We start from the raw sequence: 24,849 nt of genomic DNA on the forward strand, positions 1-24,849 counted from the left end.
CTGGTAGGCTCAAGAGCTGTACTCTGGCTAATTGTACTGGTGTTCATGCTGGTATCCCATGGCCACCATGATAGGTTACTACCATGCCAAATGCTGGTTGTACTGATTCTGTGATTCCCATCATTCTTTCTGTATTTTTTATTTAGTTTTAGATCTCAGTTATTCACTTCTCCATCACATAAGGAATTACGGCCTTCTAATCCGTTAACAGGAACCTATACTGTAGTCCTCAGCTGTTCTTTCTAGGTGATAGAGGATACATACACTCCACTTACTGTTGTTTGTATTCTTAAGAGCTGCCATTCTGACAAGAGTGAGATGAAATCTTAGTTTTGATTTTCATTTATCTAATTGCTAGAGATGTTGAACATTTTTTCATATATTTATTGATTGATTGTGTATCATCTTCTGTGAAGTGTCTGTTCAATTGCTTGGCCCATTTATTGATTGGGTTATTTGTTTTTTGGTGTTAAGATTTTTTGAGTTCTATATATATCCTAGAGATTAGTGCTCTGTCTGATATGTGTGTGGTAAAAATTTGCTCCCAAAATTTAGGCTCTCTATTCACCTCACTGATGATTTTTTTTTGCTGAGAAGAAGCTTTTTAGTTTGAATCTATCCCATTTATTGATTCTTGATTTTAATTCTTGCACTATAGGAGTATAATTAAGGAAGTCAGGGTTTAATCTAATATGATGGACATTTGGGCCTACTTTTTCTTCTGTTAGGTGCAGAGTCTCTGGTTTAATTCCTAGGTCCTTGATCCACTTTGAGTTGAGTTTTGTCAGTGAGAAATAGGGGCTTAATTTCATTTTGTTGCATATGTATTTTCAGTTTTCTCAGCACCATTTGTTATAGAGGCTATCTTTTCTCCAATGTATGTTTTTGGTGCCTTTGTCTAATATTACTATAATTATGTGGGTTAGTCTCTGTGTCCTCTATTATGTACCATTGGTCTACCAGTCTATTTTGGTGCCAATATCAAGTTATAGTTTAACTTCTGGTATACTGATGCCACCTACTTTATTCTTCTTGCTGAGGATTGCTTTAGCTATTCTGGGTCTCTTATTTTTCCAGATAAATTTCATGACTTCTTTTTCTATTTCTATGAAGAATGTCATTGGTATTTTGATTGGAATTGCATTAAATCTGTATAGTGCTTTGGGTAGTATGGTCATTTTGTCAATATTAATTCTGCCTATCCAAGAACAAGGTAGATCTTTCCATCTTCTAAGGTCTTCTTTAATTTCTTTCTTTGGCATTCTGAGTTTGTGTTGTAGAGATCTTTCACCTCTTTCATTAAGTTGATTCCAAAGTATTTTATTTTAATTTTTTTGAGGCTATTGTAAATGGGATAGTTTTCCTCATTTACCTTTCAGATGATTTGCCACTGACATACAGAAATGCCTTTGATTTATGAGTGTTGATTTTTTATCCTGCTACTTTCCTGAATTCATTTATTAGTTCTAAAAGTTTTCTGGTGAAATTTTTTGGGTCTTCTAGGTATAGAATTATATCATCGCAAATAGTTTTAATTTGAGTTCTTTTCCTCTCTGTATCCCTTTAATTTATTTTGTCTGTCTAATTGCTCTGGCCAGTGTTTCAAGAATAATAAGTGTTGGTGAGGATATGGGGAAAAAGGCACACCCATACATTGTTGTTGGGACTGCAATTGGTGCAGCCAATATGGAAAGCAGTATGGAGATTCCTTGGAAAACTGGGAATGGAACCACCATTTGACCCAGCTATCCCACTCCTCAATCTATACCCACAGGAGTTAAAAACAGCATACTACGGGGACACAGCCACATCAAGTTTATAGCAGCACAATTCACAATAGCTAAACTGTGGAACCAACCTAGTTGCCCTTCAGTGGATGAATGGATAACAAAAATGTGGCATATATACATAATGGAATACAATCCAGTATCAAAAGAAAATAAAATCATGGCATTTGCAGGTAAGTTGATAGAGTTGGAGAATATAATGCTAAATGAAGTTAGCCAATCCCCCCAAAACTAAATGCTGAATGTTTTCTCTGATATAAGGGTGCTGATTCATAATGGGGTGGCAGGGGAGCATGAGAGGATTAGAGAAACTCTAGATAGAGAAAGAGAGGGGAGGGAAGGGAGGGGGCATGGGAGTAGGAAAGATGGTGGAATGAGATGGAGATCATTACCCTAAGTATATATGAAGATATGAATGGTGTGACTTTACTTTGTGTACAGAGATATGAAAAAGTGTGCTCTATATGTGTAATATGAATTGTAATGCATTCTGCTGTCATACATAACAAATTAGAATTAAAAAAATTTTTTAAAGAATACATACACTCCAGTTGTAAGCCAGCATCCTGGGTGGCTGATGCAGGATGATCACGAGTTCAAAGCCAACCTTAACAAAAGCAAGGTGCTATGCAACTCAGTGAGACCCTGTCTGTAAATAAAACATAAAATAGGGCTAGAGATGTGGCTCAGTGATAGAGTGCCCCTGAGTTCAATCACTGATACCCGCCCACTCCCGCAAAAAAAAGTGTTGTAAATGGTAGCTTCTCTAAAATAGTAATTTCTTCAAAATAAAATGAATTGAAAAAAAAATACATACACTCCAGGCAAAAATTTGAAACATACTTACACTCTGAAATCTATTTTTAATTTGCAATCCAAGTTTAACTAGATGTATGTCCTTTATTTATTTGGTGCATTTGCCAACTCTACATCTAGATGATGTTTTCATTAATTTGTTGGTGTTGAACGTGATTATTTTATAATAGCAAATGGATGGTATCTATTGGAACCCCATAGTGGTTAATGCTAAAAATTCCTAATATATAACAATATGTGGACAATACAAACTTTGACAGAGGGAGTTAATGATTTTAAGGTGGATGGATACCTTAGAGTGGAGAAAAAAAGAGAGCCCCTTTTAAGCATATATTCTGCTACTGAGCTCTATCCTCAGGAAATAAACATGTGGACCAAGAAATTAGGATGGCTAGACTGACCCAGTGTCTTGGTCTGTACTATGAAATTTTACTAGTAGATTGGAAAGTTTGTTAATATATTTGATTTTAATGATAAAATTTTTTAAAAATTCAAATATCAGAAGGTAGGTGATTCCCTGTGAGCCCGAGTGGGGAGGGTACCATGATGGTTATTGCATACTTTTGCCTGGAGGGATATAGGTGAATATGTGTACACACACACACACACACACACACACACACACACACACAATTTAATCAATGTTTTCAGTGTATTTGACAAGAATATGCATTATGTTGCTTTTTTTTTTCCATAAAGCATTCTATAATGTCTTTTAGGTCTAGTTTGTTGGTAATGTTCAAATCTATTATATTCTTACTGATTATCTGTCTACCTTCTACTAATAATTACTGAGAGGAGTACTGAAATACCTGATTACACCATGGATTTCTGTATTTCTTTTTGCAGTTGTATCAGTTTTTGCTTCATGTACTTTGAAACTCTGCATTAAGGACCTAAGCATTTTAAATTTCTATGTTATCTTTTGAACTGATCCATTATCCTTTATCCTTTATGAAATGACTGTCTTTATCCCTGAAGAGAGTCTTTCTTCTGGGATATACTTTGTCTGACATTAACGGAGCCATTGAAACTTTTTTTCTTTCTTCCTTTCTGTTTATGTATTGATGCTGGGGATTGAACCCAGGATCTCATGCATGATAAGTGTGTGTTCTGCCACTGAGCTATATCCTCAGGAAATGATGGCAGCATCTCTGAACAGGCACAAATGGTGTGGTGTTCTTTATTATTCAAATTTGCAGGCAATACCTTTTCCAAGCTTTTATTTTTAATATATTTGTGTCTTTATACTTAGAGTTTTTCATATATATATATATATCTTAGAGTTGTTTCCAATATGATAATTTCTGCTTATTAATGGAGTGCTTAGACCATTTATATTTAATGCTATAATTATTGATCTGATTATACTTAAGCTTACATCTTATTTGTCAATTTGATATGTATTTGTCCTTTTCTGATATTTGGCCTACTTTGGGACTGAGTATTTCTAATTCAATTTAATCTCTTTGGCTTATTACTGCATTTCTTTATTTTATTGTCTTGGCATTTGCTTTAGGCCTATGTCCAATTTTATAGAAGTCTTCTTGATGTAGCTTGGATCCACTAAATATACTCCAAGTTCAGGGTCTTTGCTCTTTGTTTCTTCTACAGAAATACTTCTGACACGCTGTTAGCTACATGCCTTGTTCCCTTGTTGCTCCGAATCTGTGCTCAAATATCACTTTACCAGGGAATTCTTTCCTGACCTCCTAATCTAAGACAATGCCGTAAACTTGGCCTGTCAATCTTTGCCTTTTACCTAGCTCAATTATTCTTCATAGTCTTTATCATTCATAATACATACTGGTGTATTGTGTCTTTCTCCTCACTAGCATGTAAGTTTCATGGAAACAAGGGACTTTGTTTTGCTCACTACTGAATTTTCAGTTTTAGTACATTGCCTGCTATGTCACAAAGTTAATGAATATTTGTAGAGTGACTGATTCAGAGCTGGAGAAGGGACACATATCCAGGTTAATACCTAAATTAATGTCTGGCTTGATCTGCTGCAGTATCTCATCACCAGAATGCATTTTGTAACCTAGCTAGAGAGGTATCCTCCAGAGGATCACACTGTACAATTGTTAGGAAGGGGTCACATACCTAGTCAGAAGAGGGATGTTCACAGGTGAGGTATACACAAGGAAAGGGTTCACAGAGCAATTTTGTGATCCCTCTTCATCTCTTTACACTATATGGCCCCCATTCATCCATGTTCTTTCTTCATATTCACTATCTTGATTACTTTTTATTTATTTATTTATCTATCTATTTATTTATTTATTTATATTGGCTTTTGATTACTTTTGAAACAGATTTCTCAAGACTCAGAGAATCAGCCACCTTTAGAATTTATAGGTGGTGGGCATTATTTTTTTTCAGTTGGCTTATTAACCACAATTCTTTATTTTATTGTCTTGGTATTTGCTTTAGGCCTATATCCAATCTTATAAAAGTCTTCTTGATGTAACCTGGACCCACTAAATATACTCCCAGTCCAGGGTCTTTGCTCTTTGTTTATTTTGCTGAAATGCTTTTCTTGTGGGGTGCTGGTAGCTACATGCCTCATTCTCTTGTTGCACTGAGTCTGTGCTCTAATATCATTTTGCCAGGGAATCCTTTTCTGATCTCCTAATCTAAGACAACTCCTAAACTTGGCCTTTCAATCTTTACCTTTTGCCTAGCTCAATTATTTTTTTTCAGAAAAAATATAAAAACAATGTAAAATATAATAACATAATTATGTATTGTTATATTAATAATTATATATTACATTAATATATTATGTCACATATAATAGAAAAGGGGGAGAAAAAGAATGATAAAGCAAATGCGATAAAATGGGATATTCGGGACATCTGGATGAGGAGCTATGGGAATTCCTCCTATTGATGTTTGCGATGTTTGTGTAAGTTTGAAATTGTTTCCATGTAAGAAGTCAAGAAAATAAATTTGGGTTTTATTACTCCTACCCCTTCTTCCCATCTGTACAGCCAATTGGATCTTCAAGTCTCCTTTCTAGTTACTCTCTGACTTTGTACCCCGTACATTGCCCTCTGGCCATACTCCACTTGCTGTTCCCATTGCTCTTTATACTCTCACCTAGAATCTCCAACAGTCTCTGGAATTGGCCTCTGGAGGCAGTCACTTCTGGCTTCCCTCCACCCTACACATGGCTTCCTGAATTGAATACTTGGCCTGAAATATAGATCTAATCACATCGCTTGGCTCGAAATTCTGCTATATCCTGTTGCCTACAGGGCTTTGAGCCCCACACCATCCGACACCACCTAGACTTAGTTCCCACCTTTCCCCACTGTGGCCATCCTGCTCAATTCCCTGTCAGTCCAAGAAGGCACTCACATGTTTCTGTTCTCTTTGCTCTCTCCCATCTGCTTCCACTGAAAGACTTCTTCAAATGCTACCTCCTTTGAAGATTTTCTCTGATCGGGAGTTTCTTATGAGAGTTGAAAATCTTTAACTGTAATTCATACTTCGTTATGCGTTTATATATGTAGCTTCCCCTGGAGGCTGTGGAAATTTTCAGCAAAAGAAACTTCTGTTCCTCTTTGTGTCCCCCAAACTTAGAAAACTTGTACAGCTTCCATATAAGACCAGTAAAATGTTTGCTGAATTGAACTAATTTAATTTCAAATTTCATTATCACCACCCTAATGGCTATTTCCACAGAGCCATTGTCCATCAAACATCATTTGAATTGTATTCATTTTTACCATAAATTTCAAAAGACCCAATCAACTAGAATTTTCTTTATTGGTATTCTGAATAACAAAAGCATAGAAATAACCCAGTATTTTCGTCTTTCCAAGAAAACCACTTGGAAGTATAAGTTGGTGAGAAAGTATGCTCAGAATGATTTAGAGGTATGCTGCTACTGTTGAAATCATGTTGTTTTCTAAGTTGAAATGCTTATGCAAGTTTCCGTCTTAATAGAACATTCTATAAACATCATCACAGGCATTCTTTCTATAAGATATGCATAGTTGAGGACTGGCTAATTTCAAAGTTGAAGAATTTTTTTTTTTAATGAAAGTTTTGTTTGTTGACTCACTTTTACGTTATGTTTAACTTTATATTTCTTCATTTTGTCACAGATTTCAATCACAAGAATCAGGTAGAGAAGAATAACTGTTATTGGCATATGTATTTTTTAAAGGGTAAAAAAAGAAAGTATACAGTGATTTCTAAAATATTTTTATCAATTTTATTGGCTGTGAAGTTTTTTTTTCCCCTGAAATATGTCTGAATTATATTAAAGAGATTCAAAGCAATGTGACATAGAACAATTGCCGACATTTGTACTATCTGGATAAGATCTACAGTGTTTAAAGGATTAAATATTCTAGAATGTTGTTCTATCTGCCAAATGACAGGACTTGATTCTGTGGACTCTTCCTCTGTGCAAGCTCAGGTCAGGATCTCCCTACCTGTCACTTTAATCTATTTCATGATCTATTACAATAGCTTTTATGAATTGAAAATGACAGTATTTTAAAAATCTATTTAAACACTTAGTAAAGGTCAATTTGTTTTTATTCTTCCTTCTTGAATTTCTGTATTCTCTTGAAATTAATGGTGTTTTTCTAACACATTTATGATATGGGCATTAAATTCTAAGGAAAATCCATTTTATTATATTTATTTCACTTTCAGAGTCTAAGATTTAAATTTTGCCCATTCTTTTCATCTAATTTAGTTTCCAAATGACTAAGCAACATTTCATTCATCATTTCAATTTTATTCTTGAAGTTTTCACAGATAACTAGATACATAGAAAACTAGATACATACCCACAAAGTAGGATCCTTCTCAGTCCTCCCTAAATTTTGGAAGATTCCAGAAATCTTCATAACTAGTTCATAATCTGGTTTCACATACGTAAGTTTGTTTGCTGTCACTGTGTTTTACCTCACAGAAGGGGTCAGCATAGCTCCATAGATAGGGCCGAACACTGTCCACAGGTCAGGGAGGCATATTGTTCCAGTCTCTTGAGTACTGATACAGCCCAGGATTGTTCCAGTCTCTGGGTTCTGATACAGCCCAGGATCAATCAACCTTATACACATGATTGTAGCTACTGCTTGCAGTTTCACTAGAATTGTGTGGTCCAGGGGGTTTTTCTGCTATTTGATTCCTCAAATTGCACAGAGATTGCTCAAGGACAACTCTCGGTCTTAAACACTAGTCTAATATAGATGCCTTGACTAGACTTCAAACAACTACCTCCCCAAGCTTCCTTTTAATTGCTCCCTTAAGATTACCTTGCCCTCGTCCTACCTCCTCTTTGCTTTATACTTTGAATCTCTTTTGCTGGAGGAGTTTGAGTAATCTGGCAGCAACTGCACAGCAACGATAGGAAAGAGCCTCATACGTGTTCAAACTATTTGAGTCAGTTTGTCCTTCTGGGATTACGTTCTCACCCTGATTCTTGTGCTGTGGTCATAATTCATTTCTGTTAATAATCCAACAGCATGTTTTAGTAGCAGTTCATTTAGTTGCTGGTACAAAAATTCCCATATGATTTCTGTATGCTCAGATATATATAAAACCATTCCTATGAAATATACACGTACCATAATGTTCTCAATGGTTCTTTCTGTTCTGGTTCTTTCACAGACTTTGCTTATTACAAAGCAGGTTAATCATTCCTATGTATTATTTCTGCACTGGGCATACTCACCAACATCCCTACAATCCTTTCACCTGATTTGCAGACTTTTAAGCCAGCTTGCTTGGCTTTCTAAGAATAGCTTGCCCCAGGCACAGACAAATCCCTCTATAACATTTGAGAGCCAAAACTTATCTCCAACAAACTGTAGCAAGGTCTACTTCTTGACATTATTTATGTCAGCAGTACCATTGTTCTTCCAGTCTCAGATCTCAGAGTCATCTTTGATTCTTTCTTCTCAGACTCATATCTGGCCATTCACTAAGCCCAACTTCAAGTGTGCAGCTGGCAGAACATCACCCTGGATTTTGGGGAGCTAGGCTCTGATCTTGACTCTGTCTAATTAACTAGGAACTATGTTTTACATAAGTTTAGCTTCCTATCACCTTCCAAACATGTTTTACCATCCTGTAATCAGAAGTTTTCAGACTTTCTCCTGAATCCTACCCTGGCCTGTTGGCTACACATGCCTCCTACTATACTGGCACACTATCTGCTTCAAACATTCAGAGGAACATTCCTCCAGTGTGGGCAGCTTCTAGGCTAGATACTAGGGTATTGCTGCAAGTCACAGGTGCAATTTCGGTAGGATTCTGTTCTAATCTTGAGCTGCTAGACAGCAAAACCCAAAGTCCTTATGGAAGAAATTGAGACAAACTTTCTGTCATTTGTGGAAAAAAAATTTCAATCTGCTGTTATTTCAACTAAGTGGAATATGATTTTCTGGAATTACATATGAAGTATTAGACTTATTAGCTCACATTTTAAATCAACTGCTGGATTAGAATGCTCCATGGTATATTTTTATATCGCCTCTATAGTATTTATGGTTTTGTCATTAAACTATTGGTAATGATGATGCCCCCCCTTCTTGATTGCTTTATAAGCTATTCTTTCCTAATTATTCCTGTATTTTCTCTCTGCATACAATTATTATAATTATTCTGAACTTTTTATTTAACTTTATTTTATTTATTTTTATGTGGTGCTGAGGATCGAACCCAGGGCCTTGCATGGGAGGCGAGCGCTCTACTGCTGAGCCATAACCCCAGCCCCAATGATTCTGAACTTTTATCTTCAGTTTTTATTGAGCTCAACCATAATCAAAATACATCAAGATGAAAAAAGATGATATATTAATATCATATAACTTTACACATAGAGAGAACTATGTATGGTATGAATTTATATATAAATACATACCATACATACACAGAAGACTGAAAGGTGAATAACTCAACCAGATATTAAAGTTTGTTCTAAAGCTATAATAATTAAAAATGTGATACTGATTTAAGCATAGTTCAATGTTCTATTTATATATAGAACTAGGTACATAATATTGAACTTAGTAAGTTTCGATATTAGTGAATTGTGATAGACTCAACAAGAAAGTGCATGAGTTTTAGTATGTTTCAGTTATTTGTTCAATTGAGCTATCTTAAACAATGATACATTTTCTTCTCTAGTTAAAAAAAGCAGTTAATATAGCTTTCCTTGTTCAAAAATTATATGAAAATAAAGAATTCCATTTGAAGTGTTTTTCAACTCCTGGCATAGCATAAAGATGTGTCTTGCTTTTAGTGATATGATCTTGAAGATTAGTGAGTAAAGTGATTTATTAAAAGATACAGAGTACTGCTTACAAATTGGAAAGCCATTGGTCAATATCTGGTTGACAATAAGGTTGACAATGCACGTGGCCCTCGGCTCATCTGTTACTCTTCTAGCCTCATGTAGATTTTCTGCTAAATCTGTGCTAATATATCAGGTAAACATTCTTCATAATAGCCAAGAAATAACATTGCCAACTAACAAATATTGAGCATTGCTGTTTGTTCCAGGTACTTTGCAGCTGTAATTTTATTTAATCCTATTGTTACTTACTACATTTTATTTGGTTATCACAAGGTTGAGCTGATCCTAAGCATCCACATTATAAGTTTGTTTTTTTATTTGAAATATGTATACATACATGACTTTTTAGAAGTCTTAGTATGTCATATGAAATTCCTAAACCAAAGGAAACTATTAACAGTCAGGCTGTCATCCTGACTTTAAAATCCTTATTACTACAGTGTTTCACCTTTAAGAGAGTATCATTTTAAGGTCTGAAATAACAGTTAATTACAGCATGTGGGAATAAGTTTAATAACATTCTAATAAAAATGTGTAGTTTCTTAGTCAACAGACAAGAAATCAGACTTAAATAAATGGGATTACCTATCAAATGAACGATATGCAATTAAAAATATAAGTTCTGTTCGAATTAATATGGATTTTTTGTTTGTATAAATTTACATTGTCACTTTTATTTTTTTAGATTTCAAACATTTTTATTGAAAGAAAGTGTGGAATTATTTTTAAAGGTTTAAGAAAAGACTGAAAGGTGAATAATTCAACCAGATATTAAAGTTTGCTCTGAAGCTATAATAATTAAAAATGTGATATTGATTTAAGCATAGTTCAATGTTCTTTTTGCTTCATTCTGGTCTAGTGACTCAAGCTTGTCCTTCACCTCATTCACTTGTCTCTTCCTCTTTCCTTTGTATTTCTATCTGCTTTGCAGTGATTTCTATACACCCTCCCACCACAAACTTATCTTATCATTGCACATTTTATCTCCTTCTGTTTCTTAAAGTGGTACATCAAAAGCTGTTTGCTTCCATTTTCTATCAGAAATCTATTTTAAAATGTATTTTTTTTCGGGGCTGGGGATGTGGCTCAAGCGGTAGCGCGCTCACCTGGCATGCGTGCGGCCCGGGTTCGGTCCTCAACACCACATACAAAACAAAGATGTTGTGTCCGCTGATAACTAAAAAATAAATATTAAAATTCCCTCTCTCTCTCTCTCTCTCTCTCTCTCTCTCTCCTCTCTATCTTTCTTTAAAAAAAATGTATTTTTTTTCTTTTTATCTCAGTGCAATGTTCTAATTATTTGATATTATATATTTTTTTTTCATAGATTCCATTTTCTCCCATTTTCTCAGGTGAATAGAAGAAATTAAATAGTATAATGCTTTTTTTAATTGTAAGACTCCTCCTTTAAGGCCTTATAGCTGATGGTTTGTTAAGGTAAGTTTTCAGTAATAGCAACAAAAAATGTAAGTGGAAGAGATTCAGAGCCATGGGAATTCTGCGATAGGAAGCTTAGTCTCTGTAAGAATTTTTGTGTGTTTAACTGGAAATTTTCTTTTTATGGCCAATTTTTAGATCTTCCAGGCCTATTTTCCACGTATGAAGTAAAAAGTATGTCCAATCAAATAAGTGCTGTTGAGAATCCTTTTGAATCCCAGATAAGTTTTATCATATGAACAATCACCGTTTACATCAGATACACTACAATGCTCACTACACAAATATCAGAGTTAAGGAAATATCAGCTAACAACTTTTGATCATGGTTGACTATGTAGGAAGTAAACATATTCTCTTGAAATCATATAACAGTGTGCAATATAGGTATTGAACTCCCATTTTGTAGACAAGCAAAATGAATCTTCAAGAAGGTAACAGAATAAGTATTTAATAAACTCATTTACCTAGATACATCCTACAAAAGCAGAAACATTGACTTGCTAATGAAAAGAAGACAATTCCAGACGTTCTCCTAGAAGCCATTTAATTTTTATCTCTTAACCAAGGCCTGAATCCCCTCAACAGTATCTCTGCTACATGGTCATATCACATATACTTAAAGCCTCCTACTGACAGGGAGATGGGACTTTATCTTCAAGATACCGGATTCACCTATATATCAGAGTTAAGAGTTTTCAATCATGTCATCATTGAGTTCTACCTTCACTTATTGTTGGAAATCAAGTCCAGGCTTTCAAGTAACTGCCCTGACATTATTAGTTTGAATAATTATGTCCCATTTTCTTCTCCAGAAAACTAGTTCACTAATAAACCTCCAGTTTGTGTCTGTGTAGAGACCGCAAAGGAGGAAGGGAAGGTGGAAAGATAAGTTCTTGGTAGTTCTGAGGTCACAGCCACAGTGGCTCCTAAGGGGCTCACTGTGGTGAACATACTTTCTCCTTCCAAGAGTCTCTATAAAGTTTTGGAGAAGCAGCATGAAGGCGGTATTATAGCTGCTCTGGCTTCCGCAAGTAGGGCTACACAAAGCCTCTTCACTTATAATTACCGAGTGTTTTAGTCAGCTTTTCACCATTGTGACTGAAAGACCCGACCAGCATAATTATAGAGGAGGAAAAGTTTATGTGAGGGCTCACAGTTTCAGTTCATAGAAGTTCAGCACCATGCCTGGGGCTCCCAGTGAGGCTGAACATCATGGAGGAAGAGTGTGGCAAAAGGAACCAGCTCACATGATGATCAGGAAGCAGAGAGAGAAAGAGACTCCACTTGCCAAATACAAATATATACCGCAAAGCCATGCCCCACTTCCTCCAGCCAGCCCCACCTGCCTTCAGTCACCACTCAATTAACTTCATCAGGGGATTAACTCACTGATCGGGTTAAGACTCTCACAATCCAATCACTTCTCTCAACCTTCTTGCATTGTCTCATACATGAGCTTTTGAGGGACATCCAACCCTTAACACTGAGTATTTTATTTTTTCCTAAGTCCCAGTTATTACCATCAGTATATTCTGGGTACGTGGCTCTGTCTTGTACAACACTCAGGTGTGGTTTGAGTCTGAGGCTTTTTTCTCCCCTAATAGCATCCCGGTTGGATACATTTCACTGCGTTCCTTTTTACTCTTCAGTGACTTCTTTTAGATTGCCGTAACACATATTTGCATCTTTGATGAATACTCCCATTTGCTATGAGAAGCCTCCTTCCTTAAATACTTTAATGTTCGTAAAACATACTAGATGAAAATCTCAGGCCTCTTGTCTGGTTGGCTTTTCAACATTACACGTTAGAGCAATCACGTTTAGTTTGTGACTTTATGATTTTTAAAGAAGCAGAGAGTTCCTTGAGCGCTGATGTCATGTCTGATAATTCTCTTTCCCACGGCTGGGCTGGAGCTAGTTAGTTCAGTGCTGTACACAGCACATATTTCTTAAATAAATAAGAGTGCGCTGGTCAATTCTGTGTCTTAAGATTTGGATGGTGGTTTGGGGGGAGTTGTTTTCACTGAAGTGTGATAAGCAATCTGTCCCCATGGACACTATTGAAACGAGCTGCTGACCAGAAAGAGAAGTGAATGGATAGGTACAGAGTGGGATAGAGCTGGGTTAGAGGGCAGGAGGAGGGAAGGGAGCTAAATCAGAGGAAGATGGAGGGACTTAGCTGTTACATCTTAGGATAGCAAACAGAACTGATGCCAAAGAGGATGCAAAGAGGAATCTGGTGGAGGGGCTGGCAGCCAGGTGTGTTGTGTGAAGATGGAAAGATAGTGCAAGAGCGTATTGGAAATAAACCTAAATAAGAGGTTTTAAAAACCTAAGCTCTACGAGTCAAGTTGTGTGGAACCAAAGGACAGGGAAGAGAGGCAGCTTATGCTGAAACAGAAATTTAGTGGATAAGCCACCGTACGAACCTCCTCACTTACGATTACTTAGGACAAGAAACAAGGAATGAAAAAGAAGATTAGTGTATGTGAATGTCAAAGTACAAAGCAGAAGAGACCACTGTTCAAAAAGAAAATCTCAGAGGGAAATGCAGAAGATAAAGATAAATAGGGTAAGAAGAACAGAAAATGTAGCTAGAAATGAGGACGATAGAGAAATCTGGTGAAGATGGGTAAAGGTGGACGAGGGAAGAAAAACCCAAATACTAATTTCATTGTCACTAATTACAGTTGGAAGTCATCTAAATGTGAATTTTATCATTTATTTATTTTGGAACACAACATTTATTTATCTGTTTATTTGATACCGGGGACTGAACTCAGGGGCATTCGACCTCTGAGCCACATCCTCAGCCCTATTTTTTAACTTTATTTAGAGACAGGGTCTCACTGAGTTGCTTAGTGCCTTGCTTTTGGTGAGGCAACTTTGAACTCGAGATGCTCCTGTCTCAGCCTCCCAAGCAGCTGGGATTATAGGCGTGCACCACTGCGCCGGGCATATATATTTATTTTTAAAAGATAAGAATGAAAATCAAAGTAACCAAGTCAGTGCATAGGTTTTATGAAATTGGCAGAACTGTGAAACAATATCACTTTCCCCAAACACACATCCTCTTCAATAGCCCAGCCAAATGTTATGGAATTTAGTCTCCCCTGTCTATAACTTTCTCTCTCAAACATCTCTGTATCATGCTTTCTTTTTCTTTTTGGAGTCATTCCACTTTTTCAGAATTTCTCTAAATTTCTTTTTCAATACATGACTTTCTTCCCTGTTCCAAACATTTAAAAAGATAAACCTGCTCTGTAACATCTTTCCAGAGGCTACCCACTTCTCTCACCTATCCTTCCCAGTTTGCTTTCTATTCAGTACCTACAAGGAAGATGGCCCCAATATCTGCCTATAATGTTTGAGTTCTCTAGAAATTAGGGAAATTAATGTTCCACTTATAAAATCATAGACTGTTGGAACTGGTAGGGAATTTTAGAGATCATCTAGACCAACTTATGATGAGTCATTTGTTAGTAGCTCCAGGGGACGTCTTCACCACAGGGAATGTAAACAATTAGGGCCTCTTGAAAAGCTCTATAGTAAGAGAAATTGTAAGATTCCCCCCAAGGAAGGAAATGAAGCTAAGTGCACTAATTTGGACAGATGCTTAAACAGCATCTCCAACACATGCAGGCACAAATACAGGGCTATGTTGATTCAGTACGGTAGATGAGACTTCAAATCAAACAGAGACATTTATTAAGCGTAGCATCATAATTAAGACATGCCAGGAGTCACAGAACCAAACGGCGTCCTCAGAAACACAGGAGGCACATGAGAGGCACACAATCCAATTTATACAAAAAAATCACCTATCACACTGATAAAGTCAGTTTTCTTCTTCTAAATCTGTAGCTTTATAGGTTTGGTGCTCAAAATGTTACTGAGGAACTGTATTGTTGAATAGGTTTATAAGAAGACTTTAGAATGCACTCAGTAACACCCTTGCAGAGTTCTAGAATAAGAACCTAACTTCCATAGTTACTGCTGAGGTTATTAAAACTTATTCAAGTGAAGAATTACATTTTTACCCATGAATTTGCCAGTAGCCTGAGATCTTCTACTTTATTCTAGGTCTGCATCAACACAGTTGGGAAGTGTGATGAAGTAGCCTAGAGGAGTCCTCCTAGATTTACAAGCCCTACCTCATAGTATTTGATCCTGTGGAGCCTTTGCTGACCTCTGACCCCCAGACTAGGAAACACAAATTAAAGTCTCTTCTCTTTGTGTCTCCTAGCTCTTCACTGAGAACCAGTTAGTCAAGGGTTCCCCAGGGGGTACTGTTGCCTCCTTTGGTGTTTTGGAGATATGTGAGCAGTTTTTTGTTCTTGTTAGAATGATAACGGTAACTTCGTGTATTTAATGGGTATGAGCTAGTTCTGTTCAGTGAATAGGTATTCTGCCTCCAGTACTTTTGCACAATTTTAATGTACATTGACTTTTCTGGAAGCTCTATTAACCATGTAAAATAAGACTGGGTTTTTGAATGTTACCAAAAGTCAGTGGCAGTGCCACTCCTGCCTTTGAGCCACTGAAAACTGACCACTTAATCATCCTGTACCTGTTGTTCTCATGCCAGTGGTGACTCCATGCATAAAGACAAGTATCTATTTCATTACGTCTTTTGGTGTCATCAGACCAGAGCATTCATGTGTGTATTATTTTACTATGAGTTTTATCTTCCTTTTATTTCTTTTGATTTAACAGTTGGGACAATACATTGATTTTTATGAACATATGTAGGCAAAGATATATTCTCAAGAATTGATTTCCGGACCATAAAGGAGACATGTATCAATCATAGAAAGATTCTGAGTCTGATAGGATTGAGGTAGAAAGAACATGAGCTTTGAGATCATAGCTGGATTCCAAACTCATCTCTGCCACTTACCAGTTCTTTGAATTTAGGGACTTTTTTTTCTTTAAATCACCTTTTGTCATCTTAATAATTAGGACAACAGCAACCCTTTTTAGCCATTGTGATTGTTGCAAGCTCCTGTTTGATACATAGCAGATGCTCAACATTTGTTTCCTCTTCATGCATTTATTCAACAAACATTTATTGAAAACCTATTCTGAGCAAGCGTTAATTTAGGTGCTGGTACACAAAGCAGTGAGGAAGAAGAAGAAAAACCCATAAAATCTCTGGCTTCAGGGAAGTTGCATTCAAGTGCTGAGACATCTTACAGTATCATTACTTCCTATCACTTCTGTTGTTCTTATGATGTGCAACTATAGTTAGTGAAAAGTATATGCCACCTGGGACTGGAGCTGTGTCTCCGTGGTAGAGCACTTGCCTCACATGTATGAAGCTCTGGGTCCAATCCTCAGTAGCACACATAAAAATAAATAAACAAAATAAAAGTAGTGTGTCCATCTACAACTAAAGAAATTCTCTTAAAAAAGTATATGCTACCTATATGCCAAATTATATGCTTCTGAAGCTGGTGTAATATTTATTTACTTCCATCTCCATAGCCACTACCATAGTCCTCTGTCTATAGTTGGCTGTGATAATCTTCAGTGGGATTGGATTTTCAGATATTTTCCATATTAATATTTTAATCATTAGAAGTTCTAAAATGTAAAAGTAAGTTTAAATAGTACACAATGTACTTTATAGATATAGCGAAAGTCAAGAACATTCTATACATATGCCATTGTGTTTATTGATGACCATGACCTAGCGTTGTTTCATTTGTTAGTTTTTGCATAATTCCACCTTAGACTAGGTTAAATAATGCTCCACTTCTGCACCTATTGTGATCTTGGCCATGAGTTAAGGTGGGAGTTCATGAAGCTGGACGAATGTGTGCACTCTGAGCCTGCACACCCTCCTTCTGGACTGTGTTAAGTGTTCTACTTGATCTACTTCATCACTGGCTCCAGAAACTCAGCAAATTACTTTTCCAGATCTGTTCTGTTGCTCGGAAACATCCAGTAGGGTCAAAGGGTGCAAAAGAGAGAATAGTTTGCAGAGGCAATAGATGAAATTGTGATATTTGAGCATGGGAACTGACATGCATGCTCATAAGATCTCTGAAGAGCCAGTTAGAGCGTACAGTGGAAAGTCCAGGATGCAGCCTAATGTTCTGATGTGGCATTATAAAAAAAAATCCCAGGATACAAATTAAAATGTTGTAAAAATAAAAGAATAGCAATAACATATTCAATAGTTTGTTATAATTTTTAACTTCTAAATATTCTCCTGTGTAGTATATGAGCTTCTACTTTTAATTTCACCCTGGGTACCACAAATATCAGAGATGGTTCCATTTTTTATTATTCTTTTCTAATTAAATTAAAATACACAGAGTTGAGTGTGTGTTCAATATTTTTATTAGTGCATATAGTTATATATAATATTTATGAATTTGACATATTCATAAATGTGTAATATAATGTGCTCCATTTCAAATCCCACTACTTCCCCTTTCCCTCCTCTTTTCCCTTCCTAATCTCCTATCTCCATTGTCTTCCTTCTATTATATTTATTGTTTATATGAAATTGTGCTTTATAGATATTTATAAAAGTGGAGTTCATTGTGATTTATTTATACATGCACAGAGAATAATTTGGTCAATATCATTCTGCACTTCCTCCATTTTCTCATCCCTTCTCCTCTCCCCTTCAATCCATTTCCTCTCTGTAAAAATAAGAGAAAACATTGTGTGTTTATTTTTAGACTGCTTCTTAAAGAATTTCTCTAATCTTATGTATCCTAACACAAAATTCAAAAAAAAATCTATAAAATATTCTTTCTTTTTGTGCCATTTATCTAAACTTGTACTTTATATTAAATTGTATTCAGGATTCCAAATATCAACAAAATTGTTATGTAGGTTTTTTCTTTGTATAATATATTTTCCCATGGTGATAAAAAACCCCATGCATACATTGGTGGTTTTATCTACGGTTTCACCATGATAATATATATTTTACCTAAAGATATCCTTAATGTTGTTGGGGTTTTCTGTTTAAAAATTTGGGGGTATAAAATCCCCATAATAGCTTTTTTCAAAGAAAGACAAGTGCATTTATTTGTTTATTTCCATATACCCTATTTTAGAATATTTTCTCTGTTTTGCACGCAAACTAACTATGACACAAAGTTCCTACTTGGCCAGTTGCTGGCATTTATGATTTTTACATTGCAGTTACAATATATTTATATATAATGGTCTGATTTGTGTTGGTCTTTATGTATTTCCTGAAGCAATTTTCCATAATATATATTTTAATAGAATAATTTTATTCCTCTTTATATAAATGCTAGTTCTCTTTTTGATATATGTTTACAATTTTAAAATGTATATTTCACTGCATGATTGTTCTTATATGTGGAATATAAAAAAGTTGAACATGTTGAAATGGAGAGTAGAATGGTGGTAATCAGAAGCTGAGTGTGTAAAGCAGATGGGGAAAGGGATATATTGGTTGAAGGATGCAGGCATAAATTTTTGTGACCTGTTGCAGAGAATGATGACTATAATTAATAATAATGTATGTTTCCAAATTGCTCAAAGAAGAGATTTTAAATATTCTCACCACAAAAAACCTGTGAGATGATAACTATGTTAATTAGCTTGATTTAGTTATTTCTCAGTATAAGTATTGTGTAGTACATTACATTGTACTACATAAATATGTACAATTATTATTTTTCAATTAAAACTACAATTAAAAAGTTCATATTATATACTATATATTTTTGTATTATAGCATATTATTGTTAATATCTTCTATGGATACAATTATCATTAATGTTTCATAATCCTCTTTTTAAAGGAATTGTTTAATTTTATTTGTTTTAATCACTTTCCACTAATTCTAGCCTATTACATTAATGTATGCAAATAATTGAACATACTTATAATTTTAAAGGGTATTTGTCTTCAAATTCATGCTAAAATCTTAGCTATCTTATTTTTTGCATGTTTATTCTTTCAGATGAATTAATATCATCAGCTGACTTCTGTGCCTAACACATCAGTCTATGCATTAAGACACAGCTCATGGGCTGGTGTTGTGGCTCAGTGGTAGAGCGCTGGGTTCAATCCTCAGCACCACATAAAAATGAATACATAAATAAAATAAAGGTATATAAAAAAGACATAGCTGCGGTAGGGCACTCACCTAGCATGTGGAGGCCCTGGGTTCAATTCTCAGCACCACATAAAAATAAAATAAAGGTAAAAAAGAAAAGACACAGCTCATGTATTACCATTATAATAACTTCAACATTCCTTCATTCAGTAATTCAACAAAATTTATGGATTGCTGTTTTAATCAGCTTTTTTGGTTGCTATGACAGGAAGAACTGACAAGAACAATTTTAGGAGGAAAAATTTATTTTGGGCCTCATGGTTTTAGAAGGCCCAGTTCATAGACAGATGATTCCATTCCTTAGGATCTGAGGTATGGCGGAGCATCATGTCAAAAATATTTGGCAGAGGAAAACAATTGGAAACATGGAACCAGGAAGCGGGGGGGGGGGGGAGACAGAGAGAGAGAGAGAGAGAGAGAGAGAGAGATATTGATTCCCCTTACCACAGAAAAAATATATTCCCTGAAAGCGTGTCCCCAATGATCTACGTCCTCCAGTTTTACCTTACTTGCCTACAGTTACCACCCATTTTAATTCCTATCGGTGGATTAACATGCTGATTAGGTTAAGGCTCTCATAACTTGATCATTTCACCTCTAAAATTTCTTGCATTGTTCCACACAAGAGTTTTGTGGGGACACCTAATATCTAAACCATAACAAGTGATTATTGTGCTACATGAACAGTTCTAAGCACTGGTGATTCAATAGTAAATACAAACAAGAAGTGATATTTGTTCCTTAAAAAAGGATATTAATTTAGTAATCACTGTTTGGATATGAAGGGTTCACCAGAGACTCATGTGATGAAGGATTGGTGCAAATGCTGCTATGTTAGGAGGTGGGCTTTTGGGATGTGTTTGGATCATAAGGGCTCTGATTTCATCCATGCATTAATCCAATGATGGATTAATACTGTGATGACATTACGGGAGGTGTTGGGAGTTTTAGGTGGGACCTAGTTAGAGAAAGTGTGTCACTAGGGACACGCCCCGAAAGGGTGTTTCTTGTGCCCAGTCACTTTCTCTCTCTCTCTCTCTCTCTCTCTCTCTCTTTCTCTCTCTCTCTCTCTCTCCCTCCCTCCCTCCCTCCCTCCCTCTCTGCTGCCATGAGCTAAACAGCATTACTCCGCCATACCCTTCCACCATGATGTTTCTGCCTTGAAGCCAGTTGACCATGGACTGAAATCTCTGAAACAGAGAGCCAAATTGAATCTTTGCTCCAGTAAGTTATTTTCCTCAGGCATTTGTTACAGTTTCAAAAAGCTGACTAACACACACACTATAACAAGGATAACTTCAGAGAGAGACAGGAGTTCTGAAGGAAAGGGAGAGTTGTATGAGAAAGATATCAGAGACCCAATTTGGATGGGTCTTTGATCACACAAGGTAGTAATAACAGGTCAACCCCAACTGTCAGAAACTGAAGACCCAGATGACTGACAGGTTGATTGCTAAGGTGGTTGCAATACCTCATGACCACAACCCCCCATTTCTGTATTCAGACCTTTCTTCCCTGTGACTTTTCTTCTCCAGTCATGAAAGATAATTTCTCCTGACTTGGGATGCAGGCTGGTCTTTCGACTTGCTTTCTCTTGACTTGCTTTCTTTCAACTTTTTTTTTCTAGAATGTGACATCATATAGTAATTGTGACAATTTCTCTTACCCTGGCTTCAGAAAACCCACATCCTCCTAATTTTTCCTCTAGTTCTATCTCAATCAATATTTTTTTCAGATAATTTTTTTTCTGTCTTTAGATGCTATATTTTCCTTAAAGTATATCCTAGTTTATCTTCTCTTTCCTTTAAGTATTGTCTTCTGGGAAATCTCAATAAGACAGAGCTTCAATTGGATCTATATGTTGATGATTCTCATATTTATATCTCTTCAAACCGATAATCCAAACACTTCAAACCCAAACCCCGTGATTTTCCCATTTCCTTAATTAGGCATCTCTGTTTGTGAAAGCTAAAACTTAAGTACTGTTCTTAACACTTCTTTCATTCTCAAATCCAGTTTGTGACCAGCTCTCAGTTTTGTCTCCTAAATGCTCTTCAGTCTCTTTCTCTCTGTTTCAATTGCAACCACCCTGTAATGATTCTTTCCTCACTTTTGTAGATGCCAAGAAATTCTAACAGATCTCAAGACATCTATTCTAGACAGTATTGATTTTTTTCTCTACCATGTAGCCAGAGTGTTTTCAAGATTCAAATCTGATCTTATCAATAAAATCCCTACCATAGTCAGTAAAAACACCTCATTCTCTATCCCCATTGATTAAAAAAAAATGTTTTCCATACCTTTGTGGATTGGCATCTCTGGTTAGAACACTTCCTTCTCTGTGTCTAGGCATACTGGCCCTTCTCTTTCTTTCTTTTCTATCTTTCTCCTCTCCCTTTTCACCTCTCCACTATTTTTATTTTTGTACTGGGGACTGACCCCAGAGGCACTTTACCACTGATTCACATCCCAAGTCCTGTTTTAAAAATCTTTGAGACAAGGTCACACTAAATTGCTGAGGCTGGCCTCAAACTTTTGATCCTCTGGCCTTGGCCTCCTGAGTTACTGGAATTACAGGCATGCACCATTGTGTCTGGCTCATATTGGCCCTCTTCCATGTCTTCAAGAGTGTTAGAATCCTTTGAATAACACTGTGAATTACACACAAGCCATTCTATCTGTCTGGCCCTCCCTCACCAATATTGTCCTATTTAATAACTTCCCATTCTAGAAATGTCAGAGTACATATTATTTTTTAATGATACTTTCTCTGATATCCACTTGTTCCCATGTAGTTCTTGTTCTGTGATTTCATAGAGGGAGCCCAGCTTTTCCCTGTGAAAACATCTCTCAGTTAGTAGGGTTAGATTTGAAAGTGTGACTTGTAGGCTACTTTTCATATTTAGAAACAGAAAGATTGAATGGGTTTCATCAGCCCAGTATTTATTACACTTTAGCACTGTCTTCATATACAGTGGATGACAACAAATATTTTTTTTTTGTTAAATGTATGCAAAGAATGAATGCAAGCAATGTATTATTGAAAACAGTGATGGGACTTGCATAGGTCAGATGTCACTGACTGCATGGCAAACTCTTTGTAGCATGAGAAGCACTACAAAATTTTTTTAAATTATTAGCTACAAAGGCCATGGATTCTTACTCATTATTTGGGGTTAAGCAAAAAAAAAAAAAAAAAAAAAGAAGAAAGTTTTAAAAAAAAGAACATAAATTTGCATACCACAACATTCTTTTCATCAAATAGTTTTAAACCAGATTTCAAAAATTGCATCATGCAACTTTAGTGCTCCAGCTACTAAAGTTATGTTTACTTCTCTGAAATAAGTTAAGGCACTTTTAAACATTAAACCAGATGACTCTCGGTAACTAGCTTTGAAAGTTATTCCAGAATTTTGAATTACATTTTCACATTTGGAATTTCAGAAAGTGAAGGAGAAAAAAAAATGGAGGAATGAACATTTGACAAAATTTCCCCCATCTGATATTCTTTGGGCAAAGGGAAAGAATAAGAGCATGCGAGATTCCAGGAGCCAAGAGACAGTCCAAAGAGGAAATGAGTTTGAATCAGTGGATGTAGGAAAGAAACTGGAGAGAAAAACAACCAACGTGAAGGGTAAGAAGAATATATGCAAATGCACAGAGAATTTCATTGGAATTGGAAATGCTTTGAAGGAAAGAATGGATTTCTTATTTTATGCCAAACTCTAAGAATCTTCTCAATGAAAGTTCCAAAAGAATAAAAGAAAGACATTTGTGAGAATCATTCTGAAGTTTCTCTAAAGAATATTTTCAGGTAACTTCCAAGATGCTACTAGAAATAAAAATGACACAGTTTACAGAATAGAGCAAATGCCAAAAGGTAACAGCCACGTGCACAAAAACAGATTATTTGTAATCTCAAAATGCGTCCCTATTTCACTGTCACTGACAGGGATGCAAAACTGGTTACCAATTGCTTTGCCAGTAGAACTTGGAGTTTAGATTAGCAGGATCCTTCTCTCAGAGGGTACCTACAGTCTCAATTCCTGGAGATGCCCCCAATGGCTCTATCTTCTATTATATAAATGTTGCTTCACTTCTAATTTTTTTTCAGACGAAGAGGAGGTTCTGTGTTTCTCACTGTAGAGATTTCTGGCTTAAACAGTAACTACCAGACCTGCAAGTAGCTGAGAGTGAAAAGTTTCCAATTGGAATTGAAATGAGGTAGTATGAATGGATGTATAAGTTCATTTCTGATGAAGTTGAGTGAGAAGACTTTCAGAGGGATGGACAGCTGTCTGGGAGATGGCAGGGACATCAATGGGGACATAAAGCACTGGGGCCAGGGCCAACAGAGTCAGAAACTAGACCTGAGACTCTGGCCACTCTGCTGAGCAGAGGGGTTGCCTCTGCCAACGTGGCTTCCCTCTGCTGTCCTCTGTGGTGAGCTCTTTGTAGACCTCCCATGCTCCACAGTGGGACAGTAACTGCTCAGCATGGTGATTCTTTCTCAAAGCCCAAAGATTTCCCTTACCTTCCTCCTTGCCCATGTGCCCACACGGGCCCCTTTTGTTAGCTCTCTCTCCACCAGCTTCCAATGACACTCTTCTTCTATCTCTCACCTTTTTTCAACTCAAGGATCAGGTCTGCAAATTTTGCCTCTACTCTTTGGAGACTTTGCTGTACCTCTCTACAGGAAGTAGGAAAAAGCCAGAGGATTGGTTGCCATAGCTTCAGCACAGTCTCAGGTAAGCATCTCTCCGTCAGGGGCTACTGCTTTAGAGAAAATGGCACCCGGGAGTAAGGAAGTCCAATTCTCTTCCACACAGCTTGCTACCTGGCTTTGTGAGCAGAGGAAAGTCACTTAGCCCAGCTCCTATTCTTCACGATCAGAAACTTCTCCAATTCCCACTCATAGCTCAGGCCCAAGTTCTCTCTTCACTCTCCCTTGTTAGTCTGGTAGACATGTCACAGAATAAGGTCTTCTCTTGTGTTCACCAATCTACTGGCAGCTTATTCACTGCTAGGTAGACTTTTGCTTTCCCCCATTCATCTGCCCCAGACCCTTTAGTCAGTCACTTCAGTACCAATTTTTTAAGTGCCAACTGTATGCTAGACCTAATTTCTGAGTATGAATTAATAAGCAAAATGGTTGTATTTTCTGTTCTTATACAGCTTATAAACCCATATGAGAGAGATAGAAAAGAAACAAACAAAAAATGATACAATATAGAAGTGGTACAAATGGAATCAACCCATCAGGAATCTTTCCTTATTACCACATCTGTCTCTGAGCTTAAAATAAATAGGCCCCACATTTAAGACTCAGATAATTCTAGCATCTTGAGACTGCAGAATTGA

The sequence above is a fragment of the Callospermophilus lateralis genome, chromosome 13 (genome assembly GCF_048772815.1).
Source record: "Callospermophilus lateralis isolate mCalLat2 chromosome 13, mCalLat2.hap1, whole genome shotgun sequence".
In the NCBI taxonomy this organism is placed as follows: domain Eukaryota; kingdom Metazoa; phylum Chordata; class Mammalia; order Rodentia; family Sciuridae; genus Callospermophilus; species Callospermophilus lateralis.